This window comes from Symphalangus syndactylus, chromosome Y, assembly GCF_028878055.3.
Source record: "Symphalangus syndactylus isolate Jambi chromosome Y, NHGRI_mSymSyn1-v2.1_pri, whole genome shotgun sequence".
In the NCBI taxonomy this organism is placed as follows: domain Eukaryota; kingdom Metazoa; phylum Chordata; class Mammalia; order Primates; family Hylobatidae; genus Symphalangus; species Symphalangus syndactylus.
The window spans coordinates 28,574,828-28,595,000 of record NC_072448.2 but is presented as its reverse complement, the minus strand read 5'-3'; the positions used below and the strand labels follow the sequence as shown (position 1 = coordinate 28,595,000).

At 54.4% G+C, this 20,173-nt stretch overlaps 1 pseudogene; it reads left to right on the top strand.

Annotated features, from left to right (window-relative positions):
• The first annotated feature begins 12,258 nt into the window (after positions 1 to 12,258).
• On the top strand, positions 12,259 to 14,497 carry LOC134736094 (cell division cycle protein 27 homolog; annotated as a pseudogene).
• The last annotated feature ends 5,676 nt before the right edge of the window (positions 14,498 to 20,173 follow it).

The following is a 20,173-nucleotide window of genomic DNA, read 5'->3' as shown; positions in this document are numbered from 1 at the left end:
GCCCGGGGACAGTCGCGCCGTGCGGCCGCAGCACCCGCGCACCGGCCCGGGTCGAGGCCCGGGGCCAGGCCGAAGCCCGGACCCGAGCCCCGCCCCCCGGCGGGCGCGGGGGCAGGGGTGGCACACGCGCCACACGACGGCCGAGGGAGGCGAGGAGGGCCGACCGAAGCCGACCGGCGCGCCCGCCCCCACGCCCGGGACGAGGGACCGCGACCGGGGCCGAGGCCCCGGCCCGGGCCCCACCCCCCGACCCGGGGAAAGGGCCAGCGGCCGGCAGAGGCGGAAGTCGACCCTCGCGCCACCCATCGCACGAACGCCTGGCCGGGAGGGACCACCGGGCCGCGCTCGGGCGCACGCGCGCGCCGAACGGGGCAACGCCACGCGGGGCAGGAGGAGGGGCTCTCCCCAGACGCCGACGCCCAGGACAGACGCCTCTCAGGGAAGGGCCGCGGCGGGCCCGGGAAGCGAGGCGCACCCGGGGCCGCGCCGACCCGAGGCGGAAGAGCGGGACGGGAGAAGACGAGAACGCCGGGGCGAGGCCGAGGCGACGGGGGAAGGCGCGAGAAACGCGGCCGGCGGGGAAGGGGACACCGCGGGAACCGCGTCGAGCGCAGCCGACCGCGGCCGGGGCACACGCACGGAGGCGGCACCCGGAGCGGAAGACCGGCCTCCGGCGATCCCCGCGGCTCCCCACACCGCCGCCGCAGTCGCGGCCAGCCCCCCGGAACGCCCTCCACCCCCCGCACGCGCCGACCCCCAAAAACCCTCCGGGCGCCCACCGGGCCCAAGCCGGGGCGCGCCACCGACCCGGTCCCGAAAGCGCGCGCGCGCGCCGGGGGGACGCGGACACCGGGCCAAACGGTGGCCGGCGGCGGCGCCCCACGAGGCGGTGCCGGGTTCGGGCCCAGACGGGGCCGCCACCGACGTAAAGCCGGTGCTGAGCCGCTCGGGGAGAGGGGATTCGGCAGGCAGCGGGCGGGGAAGGGGGCGCGCACGCGGAGGGGCGGGGGGCCAGGGACCGCGAGGGCGAGAGCCCCCGGGAGCCCGCTGAGGGGCGGCTCGGGGGAGAAACCTCAGGCGCGGCCGGGCCACCAGGAAAACACCGCCACGGGATCCCACCGCCACAGACACGAGGGCGGTCCCGCGGCGCACCGCCTGGGACGCCGGCCGGCCCTCGGCACCCACCCACCGAGACCCGCCTCCTCACGAGACCCGGGGCCCCGGCCACCGGGCCCCCCACCCCGCGAAGCGACCACAGCCACACACCCGACACCAGGGCCGCATCGCCCGGGATTCTCGTCCATCCTCCGACCCGGTCCCGCTCCGGGAGACCGGCGCGCCCCCACCGCGGGACGCTTTCCCGGGGCCAGGCGGCCCGAACCCTTGCCACGCAAACGCGGGCGCCGGCACCGGTCGCGACTCGGCACGGGAGCGGGCGGAGAGCCGGCTCGACAGCGGAGAGGGGTCACGCGCCGGACGGAACGCCGCGCACACCCCACCGCTCGCGGCACAGCCTCCGAACCGCTAGGACGCCGGGCCCGGCCCGGCGGGATCCTCCCCCGACTCGGAAGGGGGAGGCGCGGGCCACAGTAGGCGACGAGCCACGCTCGGCCCCCACCACCGCGGTCGGGGGCCGGCGGAACCCTCGCTCTCCCCCCCCCTCACCCCACCGAGGGGGGAAGCGGAGGAGGGTCCGCCGCGAGCGAGTCGCTACGGCAAGCGCTACCATCACGCACAGAGAGAGGCGGCGGGCCGGGGGATCCGGTACCCCAACGCACGCCTCTCGGATCGCTAGAGAAGGCTTTCTCACCGAGGGCGGGTCACTCTCCCCACCCGCCAGTCGCCCCTCGTCGGGCCCGCGGAGGCGCTCGGGGACGCCCGGGGATGGGAGGGAGGGGCCTGCGGTAGGAGGAAACGCACAGCCGCGTGCGGCAACCTCGAGCGTTCGCGGTCAGGGCGGGGCGGGGGGGGGGAGACCCGGCTGGTGCGCATGCGCGCAACCCCCCGAGGCCCCGCCCCCCCCCTTCCCACCTCCACCGGCCTCCTTCCTTCCGAGGCGAAGCGCCTCCGAAGTCAACCCACACACGGCCGGTCAGAGGCGGGACGGCAGCCCCTCGGCGGCCGGCCGGCGCACGCGCCACCGGCCCGAGAGCCCACCGCGATCGCTCACACGGGCCCCGCGCGCACCCGCCAGGGGGGAAGCACGGGACACGTGCGCTCGCCGGACCACGCGGCGCCCTTCCCCGCGTGGGAGGGGCGCGTCTCACGCCACCGCCTCGACCCCCCGACACCGACGAGCTCCCTCAGGACCCACGCGCGGACGCCGCGGCGGCGACCGGAAGAGGGGGCGCCGGGGGCGGGAAAGACACACGACCGCTCGGCCTCGGGCACCTGAGGGACAACCCGGAGCGCTCCAGGAGCACCGCAAAGGCCCAGGCGGAGCCCACGCTCGCGCGACCCCCAAGAGGGCAGCACGACGGGCCGGCGGGACGGCACCCCACCGCCGCGGAGGGGGGCCGCCCGCGAGTCGACAACCACAGGAGGCGAGAGCGAGGGGTGCCCGCCGCGTCAGAGGACCCCGCCGACCCACGCCGCGTGGCGGAAGGCAGGGACGGGACAGCGAGGTCGGGCCGGGTTCCGCGCCCCTCGCCTTCCCCAGCGCACCACCCGCAGGCGGGGAGGAGAGACGAGGGGCCCCCGCGGGCGGAGCGAGAAGAACGGTCCCATTCGCCACGAATGTCCGCCCCTCGCCCGTCGCGGCTCGGACCCTGCCCGGGAGAGCATGACGCCACCACATCGATCACGAGGAGCCCCCCCCAAGGAGCGGGAGGCGGCCAGCCGGCCAGCCAGCGAGCCGATCAGCCCGGCCGTTCCCCGCTCTGGGGGGGGGGGGAGGGGCGGCGGACAACCCAGCGGAAACGAGGACGCCTGACACGCGCGGCACGGAGCCAACGGGGTGGGGTTGTCACGGCCGCCCCGGGTGCCCGCAGCGGGGAGCGCACGGGGGCAGGGTAGCCCTCGCCGCCTTCCCCGCCGCCCCCAGGCGGGGGGTCAGAGACCCGGACCCGGGCCGGCACCGGGGGGCGGGAGTCGGGGCGCTCGGATGCACGAGAGAGCAGCAGGCTCACGGGCCCCAGCAGGCGGCTCAAGCAGGAGCAGGGCCGGCTAGCCGGGTCACCGGTAGGCCAGAGCCCCGCACGCATCCAGAGGCCCAACCCCTCCAGCGACAGGTCGCCAGAGGACAGCGTGTCAGCAATAACCCGGTGGCCCAAAATGCCGACTCGCAGTGAGAGATATACCTGCCCCGGGGGCAGGAGGGCGAGTCACCGACACCGCCGCCGGCCCAGGGGACCCACGACACGGACATCTGTCCCCAAAAACGCCACCATCGCAGCCAGACACGGAGCACCCCGGACCCTCTGGTCTACCCCAGGACACACGCGGGAGCAGCCCCGGGCCAGGGACGCCCTCCCGGCCACCCGTGCCACACGCAGGGGCCGGCCCGCATCTCCGGAGCGAGACCCGGAAGCATTTTCGGCCGGCCCCTCGTACGACCGGGACACGCGGGGGACCGAAGGCCGGCCGGGCGTGACCTCTCGGGGCCGCACGCGCGCTCAGGGAGCGCTCCCCGACTCCTCACGGGGACTCGCCAGAAAAGATGACTTGGCAGAGGGACCGCTCCCCGGCACCCGAGGGACGGGGGCAGGACGGTCCCCGGCTCCCCCACGGGGACGCGGAAACAAATTCGACCGCCGCCTCAGACGGCCAGGACGCGCGCGGGCCCGGCAAATGGCGTCCCCAGGCTCCCGGGCCACGCGCGGCCGGTCCCCGCGGGTCGCGGCTCGGGCCTCGGGAGCCGCGGCGTGCTGGTCGACCGGCCCGGGCAGTCCCCACACCCGGCTCGGGCTCAGAAGCGCAGCGACAGCCTCTCCCCCACATAAACCTGCACGCCCGAGCTCTGAGTCACAGGCGACGCGCCACCGCTCTGGCGCCACCGGGCCAGCCCGGCTGACGACCGCGGGCTTTCCGGAGCTCTGCCTCGCTCACAGCAGGGACGGTCCCCTCCTTCGGCAGCTGCCACCGCAGCTCCGGAAGCCCAGAGGACGGTATAAAAGCGGCCGCCAGATGGAGCCCGACAACCGTCGCCAACGTCAGCGAGAGCGATCCGGTCGGCAGGGCGGCCCGTGGACCGCAAAACCGAAACCGTGAGTCGAGAAGCTCTTCCCGGGGCCGAAAACGCAGCCCCTCTCCCCCATCTCCACAGAAACCGTCCCCAAAGCGCGTCTCCGCATCGACCGCGACAGAGTCAGAAGACAACTCACGGCGTCTGGGTGTTTGGAGATGCATCTCGGAGGGAGGGAGGGAGGGAGGGAGAGAGACAGGACAAACGAGGACTCGGTCGCGGGTCGTTGAGGACACAGGGAGACGCAGAATGCGTAGGCTCTTCGAGAGCCCACACAAAGGCAGACAGAGGAAGAGAAAGAGGGAGGGAGGGAGGCAGGGAGGGAAGGAGGAAGGGAGGCAGGGAGGGAACGCAGAAAAGAGACAGACGGTGAAAGGAAAGGAGGGAGGGAAGGGAGCGGGGAGGGAGGAAGAAAATGGAGAACACAGAGACCATTTAAAAAACGGAGACGAAGAAACAAAACTTCTTAAACATTCCATTTTACAAAGAGAGATAGAAAGGAAAGAAACATGAAAAAAGAGAGAAAGAACGAGGAAAGACACGAAGGCAAGAAGGGAAACACAAACAGAGAGGAAGGACAAAAGAAGCAAAGACAGGGAAGGAAACACACATAAAGCACGAAAGAAAAAAGAACAGAAAGAGGGAAAGGAAGGAAGAAGGAAGAAAAACGTAAGGAAGGAGAGAAAGGAAGAAAGGAAGGAAGAAAAGCATAAAGGAGAGAAAGAGAGCAGGAAAGAACACGGAGACAAACAGTCACAAACACGTTTATCTATTTATAAACGTGCATATATAACATTCTTTATACAGAAACAAATGTATGTGTTTCTATGTAACTGCTTATATATCGATATTTACTTATTTACGTAGAAGCACCCGTATCTGTATAGAATAGGTATATGTATTTATCGTATACAAATATGTTGACTTACACATCCACGTAAGCATCTGTATATACATAGACCCATCAACACAAGCACTCACGTTTATATATAAAAGTATAAAAACGTCTACATCTGTAAACGTACGTACATACATAGAAATGGAAAAAAAGACCTACCCTACGAGAAGTCAATAGGCCGGCGCGGTGGCTCACGCCCGTCATCCCAGCATTTTGAGAGGCCGAGGTGGGCGCATCACCTGAGGTCGGGAGTTGGAGACCAGCCTGACCGACACGGTGAAACCCCGTCTCTGCTAAAAATACAAAACTTCAGCCAGGCGTGGGGGTGCATCCCTGTAACCCCAGCTACTCAGGAGGCTGAGGCAGGAAAATCGCCGGAACCCGGGAGGCGGATGGTGCGGTGAGACAAGATCACGCCATTGCACTCCAGCCGGTGAAACAAGAGTGAAACTGTCTCAAAAAGACGAAACAGAAGAAAGAAAAAGAAAGGAAGAAAGAAAGAGAGAAAGAAAAAAGAAACAGAGAGAAAGAGTGAAAGAAAGAAAGAAAGAAAGAGAAAGAAAGAAAGAGAAAGAGAGAAAGAGAGAAAGAAAGAAAGAAAGAAAGAAAGAAAGAAAGAAAGAAAGAAAGAAAGAGGCTAGGCACGGTGGCTCACGCCGGTAATCCCAGCACTTTGGGAGGCCAAGGCAGGCGGATCACCGGAGGTTGGGAGTCTGAGACCAGCCTGACCAACGTGAAGAAACACCGTCTCTACAAAGAATACAAAATTAGCCGGGCATGGTGGCACACGCCTGTAATCCCAGCTACTAGGGAGGCAGGAGAGTCGCTTGAACCTGCGAGGCAGAGGTTGCGGTGATCCGACATCTCTAGCCTGGGCAACAAGAGTGAAACTCTGTCTCAAAAAAAAAAAAGAAAGAAAAAGAAGATAGAAAGAAAGAAAAGGAAAGAAAGAAAGAAAGAAAGAAAGAAAGAAAGAAAGAAAGAAAGAGAAAGAAAGAGACCAGGCGCGGTGGCTCACAACTGTAATCCCAGCACTCTGGGAGGCCGAGGTGGGAGGATCACCTGAGGTCAGGAGTTTGAGTCCAGCCGCAACATGGAGAAACGCCGTCTCTACTAAAACTACAAAATTAGCCGGGCGTGGTGGCGCAGGCCTGTAATCCCAGCTACTCGGGGGGCTGAGGTAGGAGAATCGCTTGAACCTGGGAGGCGGAGGTTGCGGTGAGCCGAGATCGCGCCACTGCACTCCAGCCTGGGCAACGAGAGCGAAACTCCGTCTCCAAAAAAAAAAAAAAAAAAAAAGGAAAAAAATGAAACAAGAAAGAAAGAAGAAAGAAGAAAGAAGAAAGAAAGAAAGAGAAAGGAAAAAGAAACAGAAACAGTGAAAGAAAGAAAGAAAAAGAAAGGAAAGAGAGAGAGAGAAAGAAGAAAGAAAGAAAGAAAGAAAGAAAGAAAGAAAGAAAGAAAGAAAGGAAAGAAAGAAAGAAAGAAAGAAAGAAAGAAAGAAAGAAAGAAAGAAAGAAAGAGGCTAGGCACGGTGGCTCACGCCGGTAATCCCAGCACTTTGGGAGGCCAAGGCAGGCGGATCACCGGAGGTTGGGAGTCTGAGACCAGCCTGACCAACGTGAAGAAACACCGTCTCTACAAAGAATACAAAATTAGCCGGGCATGGTGGCACACGCCTGTAATCCCAGCTACTAGGGAGGCAGGAGAGTCGCTTGAACCTGCGAGGCAGAGGTTGCGGTGATCCGACATCTCTAGCCTGGGCAACAAGAGTGAAACTCCGTCTCCAAAAAAAAAAAAAAAAAAAAGGAAAAAAATGAAACAAGAAAGAAAGAAGAAAGAAGAAAGAAAGAAAGAGAAAGGAAAAAGAAACAGAAACAGTGAAAGAAAGAAAGAAAAAGAAAGGAAAGAGAGAGAGAGAAAGAAGAAAGAAAGAAAGAAAGAAAGAAAGAAAGAAAGAAAGAAAGAAAGAAGAAAGAAAGAAAGAAAGAAAGAAAGAAAGAAAGAAAGAAAGAGGCTAGGCACGGTGGCTCACGCCGGTAATCCCAGCACTTTGGGAGGCCAAGGCAGGCGGATCACCGGAGGTTGGGAGTCTGAGACCAGCCTGACCAACGTGAAGAAACACCGTCTCTACAAAGAATACAAAATTAGCCGGGCATGGTGGCACACGCCTGTAATCCCAGCTACTAGGGAGGCAGGAGAGTCGCTTGAACCTGCGAGGCAGAGGTTGCGGTGATCCGACATCTCTAGCCTGGGCAACAAGAGTGAAACTCCGTCTCCAAAAAAAAAAAAAAAAAACGAAAAAAATGAAACAAGAAAGAAAGAAGAAAGAGAAAGAAAGAAAGAAAGAAAGAAAGAAAGAAAGAAAGAAAGAAAGAGGCTAGGCACGGTGGCTCACGCCGGTAATCCCAGCACTTTGGGAGGCCAAGGCAGGCGGATCACCTGAGGTTGGGAGTTTGAGACCAGCCTGACCAACGTAAAGAAACACCATCTCTACAAAGAATACAAAATTAGCCGGGCATGGTGGCACATGCCTGTAATCCCAGCTACTAGGGAGGCAGGAGAGTCGCTTGAACCTGGGAGACAGAGGTTGCGGTGAGCCGAGATCTCTAGCCTGGGCAACAAGGGTGAAACTCTGTGTCAAAAAAAATAAAGAAAAAGAAGATGAAAGAAAGAAAGAAAGAAAGAAAGAAGAAAGAAAGAGAGAGAGAGAGAGAGAGAAAGAAAGAAAGAAAGAAAGAAAGAAAGAAAGAAAGAAAGAAAGGAAAGAAAGAAGGAAAGAAAGAGAGAGAGAGAGAGAAAGAAAGAAAGAAAGGAAAGAAAGAAGGAAAGAAAGAGAGAGAGAGAAAGAAAGAAAGAAAGAAAGAAAGAAAGAAAGGAAAGAAAGAAGAAAGAATGAAAGAAAGAAAGAAAGAAAGAAAGGAAGAAAGAAAGAAGGAAAGAAAGAAAGAAAGAAAGAAAGAAAGAAAGAAAGAAAGAAAGAAAGAGAAGGAAAGAGGCCAGGCACGGTGGCTCACACCTGTAATCCCCACACTTTGGGAGGCCGAGGTGCTAGGATCACCTGAGGTCAGGAGTTTGAGTCCAGCCGCAACATGGAGAAACCCCGTCTCTACTAAAACTACAAAATTAGCCGGGCGTGGTGGTGCAGGCCTGTAATCCCAGCTACTCGGGAGGCTGAGGTAGGAGAATCGCTTGAACCTGGGTTGCGGAGGTTGCGGTGAGCCGAGATGGCGCCATTGCACTCCAGCCTGGGCAACGAGAGTGAAACTCCGTCTCCAAAAAAAACTAAAGGAAAAAATGAAACAAGAAATAAAGAAAGAAGAAAGAAAGAACGAAAGAAAGAACGAAAGAACGAAAGAACGAAAGAAAGAAAGAAAGAAAGAAAGAAAGAAAGAAAGAAAGAAAGAAAGAAGAAAAGGCAAGGCAAATCTACCTGCTTTCACTACATCTGGGGAGAATCAGGAAAGTCACCACTAACAAGGCCTAAAGTGGGGCTGCCGTCTGTAAAACCCGAACAGAAGAGTCCACGCGGGTTAAAGACACGAAGAAAGACAAGGAAACAAAGGATCAAAGAGAAGAACCATCTGGCCCAGCCAGGGTCTGTCTCTGAGATTGTCTGGGCAACCAGGGAGTGGGACGGAGGGAGGGCGGTCCTCCGAGACTCCGTCTCAGAAATATAACTCATGATAATAAAAAAAGATTCAGTTACCAAAAAAATCACGCATCATTCGTAACGTGTTTGATGCCTCGAAAGGCGAGAGGCGTATGTGTATGTCACTGTGGGCTCGTTTTCTTTTTTTCCTCTTCTCCCGGAAACTCACTTTTTAATTATTTTGTTTCATTTCATTTTTCTTTTTATTGTTTTGAGACGGAGTCTCGCTCTGTCGGCCAGGCTGGGGTGCAGTGGCGCGATCTCGGCTCACTGCAACCTCCGCCTTCCAGGTTCAAGCGATTCTCCTGCCTCAGCTCGGCCTCCCGAGTAGCCGGGATTACAGACGTACAGCACCGCGCCCGGCTAATTTTGTGTATTTTGAGTAGAGACCGGGTTTCACCATACTGGCCCTGCTGGTCTGACCGCCTCGTGATCCACCGGCCTCGGCCTCCCGAAGTGCTGGGATGACAGGCTTGAGCCACGGCACAGGGCCTATTTATTTATTTTATTCTATTTTATTTTATTTTTATTTTCTTGATGGATTTTTATTTATGGGTTTATTTATTTTATTTTATTTTTCGGAGACGTAGTTTCGCTGTTGTTGCTCAGACCGGAGTGCAATGGCGCGATCTCGGCTCACCGCAACCTCCGCCTCCCGGGTTCAAGCAATTCTCCTGCCTCGGCCTTCCTAGCAGCTGGGATTACAGGCATGTGGCACCACGCCGGGCTAATTTTGTATTTTCAATTGAGACGGGATTTCTCCATGTTTTTCAGGCTTGTCTCCAACTCCCGACCTCAGGTGACGCGCCCAGCTCTGTCTCCCAAAGTGATGGGATTACAGGCATGAGCCGCCGTGCCCGGCCTATTGTATTGTATCGTATTGTATTGTATTGTATTGTATTGTATTGTATTGTATCGTATCGTATCGTATCGTATCGTATCGTACCGTACCGTACCGTACCGTACCGTACCGTACCGTACCGTACCGTACTGTATGGTGTTGACTTATTTTATTTATTTAGTTTTATGTTATTTTCTTTGTTTGTTTGTTTTGGCCTGACCAAACGTCCATCAGACCCAGTCGTCGAAGTGGCGCTTCCCTTGGCAACAAGGGAGGGAGGAAGTTGGAGATGAGGGTGGGGGCGGTGGAGAAGACACAGTTGCCCCAGGCTGTGCGCAGGCGGCCTGAGATTCCTTCCTCTGTGAGGCCTCCCTTTTCAGAGTAACAGTGGCCGCTAGGTGATGCCCGACGTCTACCAATGAGAGTGTCAGCCCGGAATGAATTGGGATCGCCTGGAGGGGGATGGGGGAGGGGGAAGGATGGAGGCCCCCACAGCACAGTGGGTCACCGCGCCCTCCCAGGCGATCCCCACAACTACTCGACCAGGGACTCTGGGGGGAGGCAGCCTGAGCCCCCACCCATCGGATCATCTGGAACTTCCGTCCAGAGACCAGAGACCGACTGGGAATTCTCTCCCTCAAGGTCCAAATCGAAAAGAATCACTGGCACAGACACCGGGACTGAGGCCATTTCTAAAAGACTGGTTTCTGCGTTTTTGGTATATCCGTGTATGTCTGTAACACAAAATTACTTATTTTAAACGATTTTTGTCCTCCTGACGTGTACGGTCCTGTGGTAGACAGACCAGGGGACTCCTCAGCTCAGAGTCCGTGAGGCCAGAAGGTGACGTCCTAAATTTCTATTTAGAATGAATTTAAGCACACCAGCCAAGCACTCTGCCGTGAAACTGTCGGCGGGAAGACAAGCGGGTGGGGGCGGGGGGGAGGTGGGGAAGCCGGGCGCGGTAGGTCCACGCCTGTCATCCCCGCAGTTTTGGGAGGCCAAGGGCAGGTGGATCCCTCGATCCAAGCCTTTGGCAACGTGGCGAAACCTCGTCCCTAAAAAAAAACACAAAAACTAACTGGTTTCATAACTTGGACTCCAAGTTAATAAATAGATAAATAGGCCGGGGGCGGTGGCTCACGCCTGTCATCCCAGCACTTTAGGAGGCCCAGACGGACGGATCACGGGGTCAGGAGATCGAGACCATCGTGGCTACCGCAGTGAAACCCCGTCTCTACTCAAAATACAAAAAGTTAGTCAGGCGCGGTGGCGGGCGCCTGTAGTCCCAGCTACTTGGGAGGCTGGGGCAGAAGGTCGTGAACCCGGGAGGCAGAGCTTGCAGTGAGCCGAGATCGCGCCGCTGCACTCCAGCCTGGGCAACAGAGCGAGAGTCTGTCTCGAAAAGAAACAAACAAATAAATAAATAAATAAATAAATAAATAAATAAATGTCAGTAAATACATGGATTAAAATTGAAAACTAAAAAAAAAAAAAAAAAAAAATGTAGCCGGCCGGGCGCGATGGCTCACGCCTGTCATCCCAGCAATTTGGGAGGCCGAGGCGGGCAGATCAACTGGGGTCGCCAGTTCGTTCGAGACCAGCCTGACCCACATGGAGAAATGCCGTCTCTACTAACAATACAAAATCAGCCGGGTGTGGTGGCCCATGCCTGTAATCCCAGCTACTCAGGAGGCTGAGGCAGGAGAGTCACTTGAACACGGGAGGTGGAGGTTGCGGCGAGCCGAGATGGTGCCATTGCACTCCGGCGTGGGCACCAAGAGTGAAACTCCTTCCCCCGCCCCCCAAAAAATTAAGTGCTGTGTTCTGTTATTTTTGCTTCCTACCCTGAGAAGAACATAATACAGCTGTTGTCTGTCTGCCTGCCTGCCTGCCTGCCTGCCTGCCTGCCTGCCTGCCTGTGACAGGGCCTCACTGTCTTTCGCCCAGACTGGAGTGCAGTGACACCATTCATTATGGCTCACTGGCTGCAGCCTCAACCTGCCCAGGGTTAGGCGATTCCTCAAGGGATCCTACGGCCTCGGCCTCCCAAAGTGCTGGGGTTGCAGGCGTGAGCCACCAGCACCCGGCCCGAGTTAATACGTCTTGTCTCACTACGTCTTAACCACACACCCATGAAGGACTCAAGTCAAGAGAGAGTCGGCAAGAGACTCTCAGCATTCTCTTCCGAAAGCACGTGTGTCCCGAGCTCCTGTGGTTTTAGGTGGCCACGCGTAGAGGAGAGATTTCCAATGTTTCCAGAGCGGTGCGAGCCACAGCCATTCGGGGCATCCGAGCCGGAGATGGGGTTTCTGACAGCGACTTGAGGGCCAGGAAGGGCCAGAATCTGCCAAGGCCCGTGTTCCAGGGTGGGGCCCGATGGAACCCAAGGTAGAGGGAGTCCGCCGTCCGCACAGAGAGAGCCCCAGCCCTAGGCCCCACTGTGCAGACCGAATCAGAAGGAAGAGAGTCCTTCGTCCTACATGCCACATCCCTCCACCGAACTTGGGAGCGGAAACATGGAAACCCCGTGTTTCCAAACGTGAGGTGACTCTCGGTTTACAATGGGTCACAAGGGGCCGGGCTCTCCGGAGTCCGCAGGATAAAGAAGTCATTTCTTGCTCGGCCTCCCCCATCCCCTGGTAACTGTCGCTGGTGACTTTAAATGAGCCGGGGCCGGCAGGCCCAGGAGCCGCTACGGGGGGAGGGGGCGGGGGGGTGTGCCTCAGGCACTGCAGAAAGGAAGTGGGCCTGAGCCCGGAGGATGACGGTGCTGCAGGAACCCGTCCGGGCAGCTATATGGCAAGCACTAAACCGCTATGCTTACCGAGATGCGGTTTTCCTCGCAGAACGCCTTTATGCAGAAGTACACTCAGAGGAAGCCTCGTTTTTACTGGAGACCTGTTCTTACCGCTCAGGAAAGGCCTACAAAGCATATAGACTCTTGAAAGGACACAGTTGTGCTACACCTCAATGCAAATACCTGCTTGCAAAATGTCGTCTTGATCTCAGCAAGCTTGCAGAAGGCGAACGAATCTTATCCGGTGGGGTGTTTAATAAACAGAAAAGCCATGATGATATCGTTACTCATATGTTATTGAGTTTGGTGATTCGGCTTGCTTTACTCTCTCATCGTTGGGACACGTATATCGCAAGACAGATCCGCTTGCCAAAGCATCGGAGTGTTACCCAAAGGGCCTTCGTTTCAAGCCTTTCTTCTGGTATCCCTTTGAATCATTCTGTGAAATAGGTGAAAAGCCGGATCCTGACCAAACGTTTAAATTCACATCTTTACAGAACTTTAGCAACGGTCTGCCCAACCGTTGCACCACACAAGTACCTCGTCATAGTTTATGTCACAGACAGCCTGAGACCCTTCTTACGGAAACACCCCAGGACACAATTGAATTAAACAGATTGAATTGAGAATCTTCCAATTCAAAGTACTCCTTGAATACAGATTCCCCAGTGTCTTCCATTGATTCAGCTGTCATTTCACCTGATACCGTCCCACTGGGAACAGGAACTTCCATATTATCTACGCAGGTTCAAAAGAAGCCAAAAGCTGGTCGAAGTTTATCAGGACGACCAGCAGCTGTTAGTCCATTAACTCCAAGTGTTGGGATTTTGCCATTAGAAACCCCAAGTCCGGGAGATGGATGGATCCTATTTACAAAACTACACTAGTATTAGACACCTCCTGTCACTGACGTGCCATCCACCGGAGCCCCTTCAAAAAAGCCTGTTGCCAGAATCGGCCGAACTGGAGCACAGTCTGTCTTCTCACAGAGTGGACATAGCCGAGAGGTAACTCCAATTCTTGCAAAAACACAAAGTTCTGGTCCACAAACAAGGGCATCACCTCAGGTATCGAGCCCCACTGTGGCATCTCCCCTAAATGCACTGCCTCGAAGAAATCCATGACTCTTGACTAGTGACAGCTCCACAACCAAGGAGAATAGGAAAAAAGTTAAAAATGAAGTGTCCACCTGAAATCCCAAACAGAAAAACAAAAAGTAAAACTAACGAAGGAGGAGTAACTCGACCTCACATCGATGGCAGCCTGGAAATGACAAAATTGGACTCTTCCATCATTTCAGAAGGGAAAATATCCGCAATCACACCTCAGATTCAGGCTTTTAATCTACGAAAAGCAGCAGCCGAAGGCTTGATGAGCCTTCTTCGTGAAAGGGGGAAAGGTTATGTAGCTTTGTGTTCTCACCACTGCACACAAGCTATCGATATTTGGAGCCATCCACCTTCTCCCCACCACGATGCCGGTAGGGTACTGTGCCACATCGGAAGGGCCTATTTTGAGCTTTCAGAGTCCACGCAAGCTGAAAGAATCTTCTCAGAGGTTAGAAGGATGGAGAATTACAGGGTCGAAGGCATGGAGCTCTGCTCCGCAACACTCTGGCATCCTCAAAAAGATGTTGCTCTTTGAGTTCTGTCAAAAGACTTGACAGACGTGGATAAAAATTCGCCAGCCAGAGGCCTGGCGTGCCGCAGGGAACTGTTTCCGCTTGCAACGGGGACACGATATGGCAATTAAATTCTTCCAGAGAGCTATCGAAGTGGATCCAAATCATGCTTAGGCCTCTACTGCATTAGGGCGGGAGTTTGTCTTCACTGTAGAATGGGACAAAGCATTAGCTTGTTTTCGAAATGCTATCAGAGTCCATCCTAGACATTGTAACGCATGGTAAGCGGCAATGAAGTGTAAAGACAAGCTCTTATCGACGGTGCCGGTGCTCGCTGATTTTTCTCGTTAGATAGCTCTTTATTGCCATGAATTTGGTTACAGATACCTAGGGATGGTACATACTGGTCAATAACGTCTAACTGAAATGCTCTCTTACGAAATGTATGTCTTTAACAAACTCTTAAATTAACTCCCGATAATGGAATACCAGATCCTTATACTCAACAGTTGCAGTCTTCTACCAAACTTTTGCAGATACTGTAGTTGTCTTTCGTTTGTGTGTGTGTTTCTTTAGTTTTGTGACTGGATGTGTTACTTTTTCTTTGAACACCGAAATGGTGATGGGGACAAAAAGTGCTTGGGAAATTGGAAAGGAACAGCATAATCCACTTATCGGATAATAGAAAAAAATATTGCAACGATTCACTGGTTGCTGCTTTTTGACAGTGTTCCAGTTGATGGAGTTACTATTAAGAAGTCAGTGTACCCTTTTATTTAGCAGTATCTCCGTTTTACTGTTTTGTACTTGCGTATCAGTAGACACATCGGAAATTACTGCCTAGGTCATATTGTTATCAACCGAATAAGATACGAAAACGTTTGGTCCTACTTCTGCCTCAACACCATACGTGCCGTTGACATTGGTTGTATTTTTCTGGACTGACTTCATAGTTTACACATCAGGTGGCCGGGCGCGGTGGCTCAAGCCTGTCATCCCAGCACTTCGGGAGGCCCAGGCGGGCGGATCACGAGGTCAGGAGATCGAGACCATCCTGGCTAACACGGTGAAACCCCGTCTCTACTAAAAATACAGAAAATTAGCCGGGCGTGTTGGCGGGCGCCTGTAGTCCCAGCTACTCGGGAGGCTGAGGCAGGAGAATGGCGTGAACCCGGGAGGCGGAGCTTGCAGTGAGCCGAGATCGCGCCACTGCACTCCAGCCCGGGCGACAGAGCGAGACTCCGTCTCAAAAAAAAAAAAAAAAAAAAAGAAAGAAAAGAAAAGAAATAGTTTACACATCAAGAGAAGGCCGGACGTGGTGGCTCACGCCTGCCGCCATCCCGGCACTTTCGGAGGCCGAGGCGGGCGGGTCACAAGGTCAAGAGATCGAGACCATCCTGGCCAACGTGGTGGAACCCTGTCCGTATTAAGAGTATAAAACTTAGGTGGCCGTGGTGGAGGGCGCCTGTAGTCCCAGCTACGCGGGAGGCTGAGGCAGGAGAATCGCTTGAACCCGGGAGGTGGAGGCGGCAGTGAGCCGAGATCACCCCATTGCACTCCAGCCTGGGCGACAGAGCGAGCGAGAGGCCGTCTGAAGGAAAAAAAAAAAATTAAAAAAAAAAAAAAAAAAAAAAAAAAAAAAACATAAATAAATACCAGGAGAAACTATAATTCTGAAGTCATAACTCTGTGGTAGTTTTTTTTTGTCAGATACGGTTATCTTTGGGGTTAAGTATTACAGCAGTGGAGTTGTATCATTTGATTTGCTTCTAAATCTGAAGCATTCTATTACTAAAACATTTTTTGATTTGTGAATATGTTGTTTAACGGATTCTGTCTCATTTTGCTGTAGTAGTTACATGGCCTGAAAGGTGGCCAAAAACATAGTGCTAGCTATTGCTGACCAACGTAACAATCAACTTGCCGATACCGCCTTCTCTTCCGATAGCTATGTTCTCCGTCATATTTTAAGAACTCAGTTCTTCATGAGACTTGTGTTGTTTTTGATTTTTTTCCCAAGTCCGGGGGATCCTCGTGTTGTTTTCTGTCAATGCGTATTGTCTGTTCAGCTATTTTGCAGGAGTCGCATTCTTAAAAAACTTCACCCTATCAAAAATCGTCTTTAAAGGAGGAATATTCAGATCGGCAAGCTTTTCCTAGGAAGAGTGTAAATGCTGACGTATTTAGGTAGCTCTGAATTCTGAGCCACTATATTTTAACTACAAAATAGGTAGCCTTTCCTTCGTTTTCGCTTTCACTATCATCAGCACGGGGTTTAATACCTTTTCTTCATCTATAACACAACTACAATGATATACGAAGCCACTCAAATACAGCAGATACGTTGCGCTTTCAAAAAAAAAAAAAAAGAAAAAAGAAGTCTTTCTGTGGCACGGCATTAGCTGTGGCTCGAATCTAGAATCTCCAGTAAAAACCAATGAGACAGGGTGAAACCCCGTGCCTACTAAAAATAAAAAAATGAGCCGGGCCTGGTGGCGCTGAGGCAGGAGAATCACTTGAACCCAGGAGGCAGAGGGTGCAGTGAGCCGAGGTCACGCCACTGCACTCCAGCCTGGGCGACAGAGCAAGACTCCATCTCAGAAAGAAACAAACACGCAAAGCCAATGAAGGTGTTTAGCTCAACGTGTCGGGCTCAGGTCTCTTGACAGGATACATCCAGCACCGGGGCGGGGAACGTCGAGGGGTGGGGCGGAATCTATTTTGTGGCCTCAAGGGAGGGTTTGAGAGATAGTCCCGCAAACGGTGATGGCCTAAGGAAGCCCCTCCGCCCAAGAAGCAATATTCATTTCTAGCCTGTAGCCACCCAAGAGGGAGAATCGGGCTCTCTACAGACCCCACAACCCGCACCCCACCCCCCGCCCCGCCCCGCCCCGCCCCGCCTCGTGAAATGGGCTCTCGCTCCGCCAGGCCCTATTCACGCCGTGTGGTTTTGTAACCTCCAGCGTGTGTGCGTGGGTTGCGGGGTGTGGTGGGGGTGGCTGTGGACAGAGGAGGGGATAAAGCGGCGGTGTCCCGCGGGTGCCCGGGACGTGGGACGTGGGTGGGGTGGCCAGAGCCTAGGGAACTCCTCGCCTGTCAGGACGTCTCCCCCACCCCCCACCCCGGTCCCCTCTCTGACCTACGCTCCACATCTTCGCAGTTCAGTGGGGACCTTGTGGGTGGAAGTCACCGTGCCTCTGGACTTTAGCCGACCAAGGCCGGGCTCCCAGGAGTCTCCCCAGAGTCGGGGCCTTGGGCAGGCTCACAGGGATGCTGACGGTGACGGTCGGTGACCGTGATGTACGTTGGAGGCCTCGGGCCAATGCAGAGGTATCCATTTGACCTCGGTGGGACAGGTCAGCTTTGCGGAGTCCCGTGCGTCCTTCCAGAGACTCATCCAGCGCTAGCAAGCACCGTCCCGAGGATCCCAGCTCCCAGCAGAGGCACTTTTGTTCACACAGAATCCTGGGCAGGAAAGTTCTCAGCAGGCTTAGGCCTCCAGCCAAAAACCCAAAACCACTTCTGGGATTTTTTTTTTCAAAGAGCCAGTGGTTCCACAGGGGGCCGTGGGTAGTTGTGGAAATGGAGAGAAGTGTCTGCAGATACATATTTGAGACAGAACGGACGGGGCTCGGTCACAGGTCACTTAGGACACGGGCAGATGCACATTGAGAAAACCCTCCCAGCATCCTAGGTGAACAGAGGCATGATCTTTCGAGACTGTCGAGGGAGAAGCAACTCCAGATTTTAGGGTTGGATCTTTATTCATATGTAGTATCTATGAGGTATCCAAGTCCAGAAATCAACTCGCCAGTTCTGTACAGCATTCCGTAGGGAGATCAAATCTGGGATGTCTGATGCTAAGAATTCAGGCCTTGGTAATGGATGAGATTAGATGTACTTGAGCTTATTTTGCAAAGAAAGAGAGGGCGGGAGATAGCGAGAGCCAGAGAGCGAGCGAGCGAGCGAGCAAGAGAGAGAGAGAGAGAGAGAGAGAGAGAGAGAGAGAGAGAGACAGAGAGACAGAGACAGAGATAGAGATAGAGAGAGACAGACAGAGAGAGACAAAGATACACAAAGAGAGAAAGACAGAGAGAGAGATAGAGAAAGACAGAGATGGACAGAGACCGAAAGAAACAGAAAGAAACAGGGAGACAGGAAGGGAGAGAGACAGACAGAGTGAGAGACAGACAGACAGGCAGAGAAAGAGAGTAAGATGGAAGGCAGACACACACAGAGGGAGAGAGAGAGAGAGAGGGAGAGAGACAGACAGAGTGAGAGACAGACAGACAGGATGACTGACAGGCAGAGAAAGAGAGTAAGATGGAAGGCAGACACACACAGAGGGGGAGAGAGAGAGAGAGGGAGAGAGACAGACAGAGTGAGAGACAGACAGACAGGATGACTGACAGGCAGAGAAAGAGAGTAAGATGGAAGGCAGACACACACAGAGGGAGAGAGAGAGAGAGGGAGAGAGACAGAGACAGACAGACAGAGAGAAAGAAAGAGACAGACAGAGAAAAAGAGACAGAGAGAGAGAAAGACAGACAGACAGAGAGAAACAGACAGAAAGAGAGAGACACAGACAAAGAGAGAGAGAGAGAGAGAGAAACAGACAGACAGGGAGGCAGAGAGAGACAGACAGACAGGCAGAGAAAGACAGTAAGACACAAGACAGACACAGAAAGAGAGAGAGACAGGCAGAGACAGAGAGAGAAACAGATGGGCAGAGAGAGAGAGACAAATAGACAGAGAGGGAGAGAGAGAGGGAGACAGACAGGCAGAGAAAGCGAATAAGACAGAAGACAGACACAGTGAGAGAGAGAGACAGAGACAGAGAGAAAAAAGAGAAAGACGGACAGACAGACAAAGAGACAGACAGAGAAAGACAGAGACGGACAGAGAGAGACAGAGAGAAACAGACAGAAAGAGAGACAGAGAGAGAGAGAGAGGCAGGCAGAGAAAGAGAGTAAGACAGAAGACAGACACAGTGAGAGAGACCGGCAGAGAGAGAGACAGAGAGAAAGATAGAGAGAGACGGACAGACAGAGAAAGGCAGAGACGGACAGAGAGAAACAGAAAGAGAGAGAGACAGAGACAGAGAGAAACAGACAGACAGAGAGAGAGAGAGAGAGAGAGAGAGGCAGACCGACAGACAAACAGGCAGAGAGAGGGAGTAAGACGGAAGACAGACACAGTGAGAGAGACAGTCAGAGAGAGAGACAGAGAGAAAGAAAGAGAGAGACAGACAGACAGAGAAAGACAGAGACGGACGGAGAGAAACGGAAAGAGAGAGAGACAGAGACAGAGAGAAACAGACAGGCAGAGAGAGAGAGAAGACAGAGAAAGAGAAAGAGAGAGACAGAGACAGACAGAGACACAGAGAGAAGGGGAAGAAAGGCGTGCTCCAGAAATAATTACACATATTTTATAATGCTTTTGATCCCATAAACTGTGGCCGGGGGTATACTTTGAAAACAACAACAAGAACAACAACAACGACGACGACGACGACGACGACGACAACGACGACGACGACAACTACAACAACAGCAACAGCAACAAGAGCAGCAGCAGCATTCGCTTACGGATTTCTAGAAAATAAGATGTTATGAAGTATAGTCAACATCAACCGGCTCTCACTGCACGTGGAGAGATGCAGAAAAGCGTTAGTTAACAACAGGAGAAAACAGCAGCTGACACGTCTTGGGGAAAATAGACGTCTTCCTGAAAACTGGGGATCGCTACTTCACCTGAAAAGAAAGACATACGAAAAAGGAAAAACACGAACAAAACAAAACAAGCCAAAAAACACGGGCCAAGGCACCGTCCCTGGAAATCTTTTTTTCTTTTTTTCGTACTTTAAGTTTTAGGGTACACGTGCACAATGTGCGGGTGTGTTACATATGTATCCATGTGCCATGTTGGTGTGCTGCACCCATTAACTCGTCATTTAGCATTAGGTGTATCTCCTCATGCTATCCGTCCCCCCTCCCCCCACCGTCCCTGGAAATCTTAAGTGAGCAAAGTATTAGTTTTCAGAAAGCGTTTCTATTTCGGGCAAATACTGAGAAGGCCCAGACTAGAGCTGTGACGCCGTTCCCATTGTGAAACTCTGCTGGCCGGAGGGAGGGAGGGAGGGAGGGGAAACTAAAACATCATGATAAAAGGTGATTGA